Source organism: Typopeltis vanoorti, chromosome 12 (assembly GCF_054136105.1).
Source record: "Typopeltis vanoorti isolate ZY-2024b chromosome 12, IOZ_Tvanoo_1.0, whole genome shotgun sequence".
NCBI lineage: Eukaryota > Metazoa > Arthropoda > Arachnida > Uropygi > Thelyphonidae > Typopeltis > Typopeltis vanoorti.
In genome coordinates this window covers 101,379,316-101,391,022 of record NC_143560.1, presented here as the reverse complement: position 1 = coordinate 101,391,022, position 11,707 = coordinate 101,379,316, and positions in this window count along the sequence as shown.

Sequence of the window (11,707 nt, the reverse complement as noted above, 5' to 3'; positions counted from 1 at the left end):
CAGAATGAAAATTAAGAACGCCTTTTATTTCTCATAAAAGGCTAACCTAACCTCACCTTTTATTTCGCGTAAAAGGCGAAATAAAAGGTGAGGCTGTTTTAGTCCTATCTAACTTTTGGAGACTAATGGGTAATCAACCTCCACCAATTAGCTCATCAGAGCTAGTTGACCCAAGCCTATCTTCAATTTTAAATGGCATCCAGTGAGCAGAGCTGCCATCTCATGGTCCCTAAACCTAACACAATGTATTATTGTATGAGCTCTAGGGTCCATTTGTGTGAGTTTACGAGACGATATACCTCAGTTTCCGGGAGAAGAAAAAGCAGTTTGCCCGTGCCGAAAATCGACTATCTCAGGGACCAGTCAAGGAAAAGATAAGAAAAAGATCTACTTGGCAACTGGAATCGAACATTGCATGTCTTTCTTCTACTGGCCTAGCGCTATAGAGGCAAACGTCATTTCCAAAGGCCTTTAGTCAGAATGAAATAATTTCTTAAAACATGAGACCCATGTTAAATACCCAAAACTTCATCTACCAAATAAGGTATGATTTCAAACTACTTCAGTTTATCAATAAACAGATAGGTTCCCGTACTGGGTTATAAAAATCATCTACTTCGTAAGCATGTTTCTCTCAACGTACTTCTAACCCACAGTCAACTGTGCAAATCCCAGGTGCTCCATTGTAGTTATACAGCTTCATAGTATTAGTTTTTTCCTTTGGCATAATAATAATATATTATTGTGACGAGTCCAAGGACTCATCACCGGAGGACACTTTGCTATACATATCTCTCCATCTCCCCTACTACTTAATTCTCCACCTGCACAAGGCAACACTACTACCACCAACGCTATCTACAGGCCATTATCACCACCACCAACAGTATCTTGTCTGTAAATAGTGTATGTTCCCGTAGTCGACTTGCCTGTAAGTTTGATGAAAATCTCGAGTTTCCAGGAGAAAAATACTGCTATATATATATAAGCAACCCAAATAAATAAATTCGCTAGTCCCATTTACTCTCTAGAGGGAGGGGAAAGGTCCATTACCCTTAATCATTTAATCATCAAAATAAATAAAAATATAATCTTATAATCATTTAATTTTTCAAAAAAAAAAAAAAAGTTGGTGGTGCTCTTTTGTTCATTTGAAATGGATCTGGAGATAAATGCAATTCGACCTGCATCTTGGAAATCAGAGATGATATCTCCCAGCAAGCAAGTTGGGAAAATGGGTAAAATTATCTAAAGATAAATACCTGCTAGCCTGGTTGGCTACGTGATTATTCCCTACCCTCTCTCCAACCAACATGCTGGCGAATCGAGTCCTGCTGTGTGTATGGATGTTTGTAATTGGCTTTAGTATGAGGCTAATACACTGTTTATTGAAAACCTGAAATGGTTTGAAAAGTTTCATGAGTGGTCTCTGAAGGTTGGGTTTCTGGAATAAATAAAAAAAAAAAAAATTAAAAAAAAACCAAAAATAAACACAAATGCAAAAATGATAAAAAAAAAAATCAGTAACGTCTTTTATTCTAGTATAGGAAGCAGGCGAGGTCGTTTTCGCCCTATCTAAATTTTGGAGACTGAGTGGACAGTTCAGTCTCCACTGGTAGCCAATCAGAGACAGCTGGCCCAAGGCTATCACTAATTAAGTGATATTACTAATTATATCACTAATTAAGCATGCAGTGAAGAGATTAACAAGTGCCGCCATCTCGTGGTTCATAATCCTAACACAATATTTTTAATGTCTGAAACTAGTGTAGGTTCTACGCTCGATTTTCTTAAGGGATTTCTTTTAACTGCAGTATTAAAATTATAACTATCATTTAAATTAATGAATTAAAATGAATTTTATTTTATTTTTATTTTATTTTATTTTATTTTTTTATACACTTCAACTCTGACTGTGTATATACTGAAGTATTTGTATACTTTCACTGCAAAGCATTCAATATCAATTGGTAAACAGTCGATATCATACTGGAGATAATTGCGTATAATGTGTGTGCTTCACAACCAGAAAAAAAAAATCAGCTAACGCCTTTTTATTCCCGTATACGGGAGTAGGCGAGGCCATTTAGCCCTATCTAACTTCACAATCAATATTCATAATCTGCCTCTTCAGTTCAATTTCAAGTTTTGCCACACATTAATTTTGCCAAGTCTTGAAGAAAGGACATGGTGTTCGTGTTATCTGCACACAAAGCAACAATTTTGTTTTCTAAGGCAAATTTGTCACTTACTTCATTCAACATAGCTAACTGTAGGCTGACTGTCTCACCAGGTAAGGAAATAAAGTCTATAATTTTGACATAAACACCACAATTTGGCAAAACGTACCGCACAACGATTGTAAAAAGTTTGATGTCTTTTCTGTTTGATGTATCTAAACTGACTGTGGTGCTTTTGTTTTATTCAAATCCTCTATTACTTCTCCCAGTATGAATGGTGCATGCAGAAGAAAATTTTGGTTCGGAAATTTTATTTGTCAATGTCGACAAGCAGTCATTGCGTGAAAACTTTGGCTGAAGCACAGTATGATAAGCAACAAGAGCTTCACTTGCTGCAATTTTATCGCTTTCACTATCACCAGCACGTCTCTTCATAAAAGAGCTGATGTTTTTAACTGAAGCCAGAGTCTTTTCAACATCTTTATGTTTCTGGCTACGTAGATGTTGGTTGATGTCGCTTCTACTTCCATTTTGTTCAATCATTACCCAATTTGACCAGTTTAATAAATTTGAATTATTTCTGGAGGTCGTCATTAAAACTGCAGTTTCTCCTCTTTGATATACAACTTCATGGTTATACCAATTACTGGTATCCATGATATAGATATACGCAGGACCGCATTTACCATATTAGTTGGGGGTCACTATTTCAAACCTTACTCCTCACAAACAACAATATAAAAATGGCCTACTTATAGCTTCAAAATAAAATGCTTATTTTTAAATATTGAATTCATAATTTAAAAACTAGAGGACGATGAAAACATTTGTGAGAATGAATGAGGGGTGTTGAATGAATGTGACTGAGCTCAGACGTGTTATTTTTAGATTGAGCCTGATTAAATTTTATACAAGGTTTTTCGGGAAGCTCACATTACACTGGCGCTAACACAGTCTGAAACTTACTGTCTCCCCCTCTGCATGAAAAATACACGAGGTCTGATGGCTGCGTAGACCCCACCGCAACGAGGACCAGTGGTGGATGAATGGTACTTTAGGGAGGTAGGTTTCCGCACTGTGGCCAAGTGAGTTCTTAACACTTCTTTCCCATGTTTTTAGGGCATTTTAAGCTTTAATATATTGTTTTGTTGGTAGACACCTGTGTGTGTCTATGGGATTTGCCAGTGGAGCCTCAAAAGTCCATAGGATTATCTATAATTTGCTCTGGACACCTGAGTAATCTTTCATCTTTCTTTATCTGTGTCTTGACACGTTTTCACTTATTACTATCATGTCAAATCCTCTGAATGAGGCCACATTTGAGAAGGTATATAAGAATTCCTCAACTGGCCGGGAAACGTTAAGCTTTTTGATACATTCCCCTGCCCCCCCCTCAGCAGTCATAGAAGACAAATTGGATGATAAGTGACGAATTCATTACACAGAGGCAATCAGACTTTGTACACTCCCCAAATCTAGATGATGGTACATCCCAAGGCAGCAATACAGCATCTGCTAGACCTTGGAAACACATACAGAATTCCAAACGTCAAAAAGAAGAGAAAAATCTCTACCACCACAGAAGAACCCAAAACAACAGAGATGGAATCAGTCAATGTACCTAAAGAAAAGGTACCACCAGTCATCTTAAGGGATAAAGAAAATGAATTTCTCTCTCATCAGCCCTCAGGGAACATAACATTACATTCTAATGGGTCAAAAACTGTGATGAAGGAGTTAAAATTCAACCTGCCACAAAGACTATAGACAAACTGCTAGATTTATGGACAATGCAAATCTCCCATACCACACCTTCACTTTACCCAGCGAAAAGAACCTGAAAGTGGCTCTTGGTGGGGTTACCGAAAGTATCACCACTGAAGATGTGATTACTGACCTCTCCAGACAGGGCCTGTCCCCAGTTAAAGTGAGCAGAATGCTCAGCTCAGATAAAAGACCAATGCCTTTGGTGCTGGTCGATATATCAACAATACACAAAAGCAAATCTATGAACTGACAGTTGTATGCAGACTGAAAATATCAACTGAGTTGCTGAGGAAGAAATCATCAGCAGGACAGCATCATATGTGCCAAAGTTTCGGGCATGCCGAAAAATTATATAAGGCAGCCTACCGGTGCTTGATTTACGGCGAGGGACACCAGACCAATACCTGTACCAAGCCAGAATCTACTCCTGCCTGCTGTGCTAACTGCAGAGGACCTCACTTCACCAACTACAAGGGATGCCTTTTCAATTCAAAAAATCGAGGGTCAGCAAGAGTCAATCTTGCTGACCCTCAACGACACCATAAGCAACCAAGCAGGTCGTCCCAGTCAAAACACCTCACCTTCAACCACACAGGAAGGAACTTGATCCACAACCATGACCAAAACATATGCCGAGGCTGCATGCTCAGATTTCTAGATCTCTAGAACGAGCAAGCCCCAACCTAACATCAGTTTTAACTGCTTCGCTTGCAACCTTGCTGCAGGAATTCAGCAAAACAAGTCCTTCACCATCTTCCAGAAAGCGATTCCTTCAAGGCACTCGAACCATTATAACAGCTGTCTGTCATGAGTAATAAATTCAAACCAAAATCACTCATGATAGTAGCATGGAATGCAAATGGATTGATAAACAAGGTCCTGGAACTTCAATAATTTGCGACTCGTCTCAGTGCTGATATCTTGATTGGTGAAACATACCTAAGACCAGATAATAACCCTAGAATCCATGGCTACACTATGTACAAAAATGATAGACTTGGCACAAGAGGTTGAGGCACAGCCATCAGCCATATATATCAAGAATCAACTAAATCATAATACAATACCCAAACCGGGAACCCGGAGGTGACCATCATGGAGGTGCATACCAGCAATGCTGGCAGTCTCAAGATCTATGCCTGCTTATAATCCTCAGAGCATTTCTCTGCTGAAAACAGATCTGGACTCCATAATAATAGCAGGAGACCTCAATTCAAAACACACAGCGTGGTACAGCTCTTCAATTAACACCAAAGGCTGCACACTATTTAACTATGCAATGCTCAACTCTGGTGTTGTGGCTGGACCTACCGAGCCCACCCACTTTAGCCCATCGGGCAGTTCGGATGTGCTAGACATCGTTATTTTTAAAAATATAAGATATCAATACAAATTGGAAACAGTTAATGAATTATCTTCTGACCACAGTCCCAGAGTGCTTAACCTAGGTTCATCAGATCAATTCTCTCCCCTGCATACATTCATACCATGGGACAAATTAGCCAAGGTTCTTCCGAATTATATCAGGTGCCTAACATTCGTAAAAAGGAAGAGATAGACTCAGCAATAAATAACTTAATCATCCAAATTTAGAAAGCAATAGAATCAGTCAGGCAAACCACTCTCTTCCACCCAACCAACCATATCCCAGAGAAAAATCATGGACCTAATTAGAGCAAAAAAACAGAGCCAGAAAGAGATTCCATAATACAAGAGCCCCCACAAGACAAAATAGTACTGAACAACCTAAACAGACAAGTTCATGAAGATCTCCAAAAACGCAGAAACCATCAATGGGAAGTTTAATAGGCTAACATCAATGCTGAAGATCACTCTGTTTGGACATTCTTAAGAGCCATCCACACCAAAAAGCAATTCATACCCACCTATACAAACCAAGAATGGGATTGTTCGTGCAGATAATTGGACAGCTGAAGCACTAATGGATAACCTTTAATTACAGTGCCATCCATCTTATGCAAATCTAAATAACCTTGTATACAAGATTCACTGTCACATTAGGACAATTTTACAACAGCATATTGATAATTCAGAATATATCACTCCCACTACTCCGGCAGAAATAATAAATATCTTAACTCATCTAATCAGTAAAAAGGCTTCTGGCCCAGATGGCATAATCAGCTGAATAATAAAGCTACTTCCAAGAAAGGCCATGGTTTCTTAACTTTGTTGGTATATTTTCCAGAGTTCGTTTATTAATGCTCTGTAGTTATCTAAGATTATTATTATTATTATTATTATTATTATTATTATTATTATTATTATTATTATTATTATTATTATTATTATAAAAAGAATTGTGTAGCTCAGTGGATGGCGTAGAGTGGCGTGAACTCTGACCAGAGCAGACGTGTTTTTGTGTGCTCCTTAGTGTTCGAGCGTAAGAGGATTAGTGCTGCTAAGCCTTACCAATGCGGGCACGCTGCCCTTAACATACCGTCTGCTTTCATACAGCATGTCGTCGATCGCGGAAAAATCTTCACTTGCTAATACAAGCTCACCTATTAAGGCTACTAGCTTTCAACAACTACCGGAAGGAAATGTTTCATCTGGCAATACCTCTTCAAGTACCAAGGCTACTGGATCTCTGAAGGATACATCCCCAGTCTCTACAGTAACAAATCTACATAACACAATGGAACAGGCATCAGCGACTGTCTTTCAGTCACCTGCTGCCAGTACAATGAAGGATTTCAATTCAGATGTTCTCTCATCGTTGAATCTCCCAGATGAACTAGATCGGAGCAAGGCCTGCATCCTAAAGTGTGATCCTTCTGGCGCCCCATATACAGAACTGGATATCATCGAAAGTTTGAAAGGCAGGGTAAGAGGTTCCGATGTATGGCACCTTGGCTCCTTAAAGTTCAGTTATATTTTCATAATTTCATTTAAACATGTTTCTTTGAAAGAAAAATTTACTAAATTAAATTCGCTTAATGTTAATAACCATACATGTGAAATTATCCCCATTGTGAGATCTAGAAAATTTGATATTTTAATTCATTGGTTGCCCCCCCCCCCCAAATATCTAATAGATTAGTTGGCATGTACTTTGAATCATTTGGTAAAATAGAATGTATTGAAAATGAATCCAATATAAAAGATAAAGAATGGGCGCATGTATTATCCAACAAAAAAGATTGACTATTACATTGAATGACGATGCCAGAATAGAAAATATCCTGTACATTATAAAAGTTTCTAAAATGCCAGGCTTAGTGATCATTCCAGGAAGACCCCCTGTATGCTTCAGATGCAGGCAGGTAGGTCATCTAAGAAGAGAATGTACAGCATCTAAATGTGAGCGATGCAAGAGAATCGGACACGATATTAAACAATGTCCAGGACAGACATATGCCTCCATGTTGGCCGCGTGCCCTTCGGGCAGTCAACCAAACACATGCGATGAGCTTGAAAAAGCAGAAGACTTCCAGGAAATAACCTCAAGTATTGAATATGAGGCAGAGAATCGGGTCAATGAGAGCAGCACCCCAGGGCTTAACACCCACGGGCATGAGGAATGTAATGAGAATAACTCTCCGCTACAGGCAAAGGAAGGGATTATCCGGACGGGTGAGGAGACTAACAGCCAAAGGTCAGTTTCAAATTCAGAAAAAGTAACAAAACCTGAAACTACAGAGAAAAATAAAATCACTCCGAATAACACAAATGAAGAATTAAATAATAATTGCCCGGTTGAAGATGAAGAACTTCCAAACAGTGAAATAATTCAAACCATCTCGGTAACACAAATTACAGAAAAAAGTAAAACGGATTTAGAAAATGAAGTAGAGAAATCAGAATGGAATACTAAACAGACCCCAGTAAAGAGAGCAAAAATGAATTTTATGCCTAACATCACCAAAGCCGGAAGTCAAAACCCAAAGAAAAAAAAAATAGCTAAGTGTCCGGAAAGAAAAGGCTCTAGAAAACTTTCAACATTCTAACTATGACTCACAATCTAAAAATCATCACACTAAATGTAAACGGGCTAAATAATAAAACATCGATTCAACTAACAGTTAATTTAATCTTTCAACACAGACCCAATATACTTATGATACAAGACACAAGACTACACAACAACACTGACCCATCAAACAGCTTCAAATACAAGTTACAAACAATGTACCATATCGTTGCCGAAGAGGCTCAGACCAATGGAATAGGTGGAGTTACTACACTAATAAAAAAACCGGGTAACCTCCAAATATTATCCCATAATGTCGTAATCAGGCATAGAGTTCTGGAGGTCGAGCTCCTTTGGCAGAAAAAAATATACAACATAATTAACATATATGGACCAGCCACACATAATCATAAGTCCACCTTCTGGGAGGAAGTGCGACACTATATTCAACAAAAAAATAACCCAATAATAGCAGGAGATATGAACTTTACAGAACAACCACAAAAGGATCAAGAACACCCAAACTTAATTCCACAGAAAAATTTCACAAGAGTTTTCACCCACTGTGGCCTATCAGATGCCTTCAGAATCTTGCATCCCCAAAAGAAGGAATTCACATATTTTGCACCCGGAAACGCCACTAGAATAGACCGCATATACATCCAAACATTCAGAAATATAAAGGTCAAAACTGTACAACACACACCTGTCATGTTCAGCGATCACCATATGGTGATGGCTGAACTACAATATCAACAAACAGAAACAGCTGATAAGTTTACAAACAGAAATTTCCCCCTATGGAAATTTAATAAACACCTTAAAGATGACGATGAATTCAACAATAACATAGAGAAAATAGTTGAGGAAATAGAATCCATAGAAAATGCTGTAACAGCCTGGGAGAAATTTAAACACATGACAAAACAAACAGCAATCAAAATGAGTAGAATCAAAAACAGCAACAAAGGAACAAACAGAACGCTGACACGAAGAAATTATCAAAATTGTATCACCACCATGACAGAAATAATGAAAACATCAGAACAGAAATAGAAGAAATTAAAACCGCATAACAGCGAAACAGTTTCAGGAAATAGAAGGAGCGTGGCTACGTGCTGGTCTCAAAATAATTGAAAATGATGATGGGAAGACCTCGACAGCATGGCTGTTTGAGAAACAACGGAACGCAAAACAGAGAATAAAAACCATAACATACGAAGGCCAAACCCTAAATAAAGACTCCGAAATAATTCGTGGTGTTCAAAAATACTTTTCTCCACTATTTCAAGAAAAACCCAACAGTCAGGAAGAAAGAGAAAGATTCCTTTCACTCCTCCTCAAAATCACCCAGCAGGAGATCGACGCACCAATCACCGTAGCAGAATGCCGTCTTATAGTGAAACAGCTCCCGGATAACAAATCACCAGGTGAAGACGGACTAACAGGCGAATTCTATAAAGAATACTTCCCAAAATTTGAACATATTTTTATTAAAATGATCAACACGATGATTACAACACAGACAACGCCAGCAAAATTCAACACAGGACACATTGTACTACTACCAAAGGTTGGGGATCAACAGAAGTTACAAGACATAAAAAACTGGAGAGGCATAACCCTACTGAATACTGATTACAAAATAATATCTAAAATACTTACAAACCGAATACAAAAGCACCACCATAAACTTATCTCACCAGCACAATCATGTGCAGTGAAAGGAAGAAATATTCTTGACACAATAATGCACCTCCAATGCATTTGCGATTATTACAGCCTCACAGAAAATCCATGTATTGTAATGGGTCTAGATATTCAAAAGGCATTTGACACAGTTAGCCACCAATACCTGTTTGAAGCACTAGACCGAATAGGAGTTGGAGTAAACTGGAAAGAAACGATTAAGCTTTTGTACAGAAACGCGGAAAGTAGGCTGATCATTAATAAAAATCTCTCAGCCTCTTTCCCAATAAAATGTTCCATCCGGCAAGGAGACCCACTATCCATGGCTCTATTTGTTCTAGCCCTAGAACCACTCATTATAGCCATTAACACAAACAACAATATCAAAGGAACACATATACACGGAGAAAGTGACGCCAAAATTTTGGTATGCTGATGACGTCACTTTAACACTAGGAACACAAAAATCCTTGGACACAACACTCAAAATAATAAAAGACTTCAGCAAAGCCTCAGCACTGAATGTGAATCTGGCAAAATCCCACTGCAAAATAATTGGCAAGTGGGAAAACCAACCAAGGATTCCTTCAGGAATACAGGTGAATAATTACATACCAGTTCTGGGCATCAACATCGGAAGCTCCGAATCACACGAAGAACAGTGGAAAGAACTCCATGACGTCATAAAGAAGAAAATTAATGCAATGCGTCCTAGACAGCTGTCCGTCAGAGGAAGGGCCCGGGTTTGCAACATCTATATAACATCTCGCCTGTGGTACAAGATACACAACACCCCGTATCACGGAAGGTGGGCCGAAAAAATACACAGGCTATGCGCTACATACATCTGGGGCTCTCAGTATGAACCCATGCGCAGATCAACACTCTTCCATGAAGTTGAAGCTGGAGGTTTAGCATTGCTAAACATCCATCTGAAAACTCTCATCGGCAGGGCAATAACAGCAGCCCGAACACACACAAAAACCTATCATGCCTATGAGGCAACATTCTTACAAAAGTGTTTGCCGCATAGGTTTATAAGCTCACTTCCAGATATAAAAAAACCAAGCCCGAGAATGTTCAAAGAAATAGCCGAAGGGTACACATATAATGAAACACTCAGATACCGAAACCTTACTGACTATTAAACCAAGAAAACTATATAAAACATTAAGTCAAGTGATATTCTTACCTCCCCAACACAGGGAAATAAGAAAAGGAGAAATTAGGCTAAGTCAGGTGCTTAGCAAAGTTTTCCGACTTCCAATATCATCAAAATACAAAACATTCTTCTATAAAGTACACCATGCCTGTCTCCCCACAAAAATGTGGTGTGTAGCAAAAAAAATCCCTCTACAAGGCCCAGCGAAGTGTCATTTCTGTCCCGACCCAGAAACAATATATCATATTATGATGTTCTGTAGCAAAACGTCCACAGTATGGAACACCATACAGAAATTCCTACATAAGACACAACCATTCTCTGAAAAACACATTATTTTGGTTGGAAGACCAAAAAATGAAAAAACAGAACTAATAATCATAATAATAACAATGTATGCAATATGGTCCCACAGATGTGACAAAATACACGGAAGAGACACCAGATCAGACATACTAGCAAAAATTAACAATTATTTAAAGGAAATTATCATAAACACTACACAAACCAAAAGCATAACAACACAGCAATGGAGGAAACTCGGCCTAACTGAAGAAGGAGAAGAAGAAGGAAAAATAAAACTTATACCGATAATGGAACCCCCGTAGTTAGTGGTAGACAATAATGATAATCCACTATCTGAACAAAAAGCATAATCCCAGACAAAGGTGCTGTTAACGTAGGCTCATTCGCCACAACGAGAGGAATAATGACAAGATATCAAATCTAATAAAAAATATAAAATAAAATTAAATTAAAAAAATTAAAAAAAAGTATATATGTATATAAAATAATTAAAATAAATAAATAAATAAAAGTTTAAAAAATAATAAAAATATTAATAATAATATATAGGTACGTCTATATATAAGGGATAAGAATGTTATATATATACTGTATATATATATATATATATATATATATATATATATATATATATATATATATATATATATATATATGTAGAAAGTATTT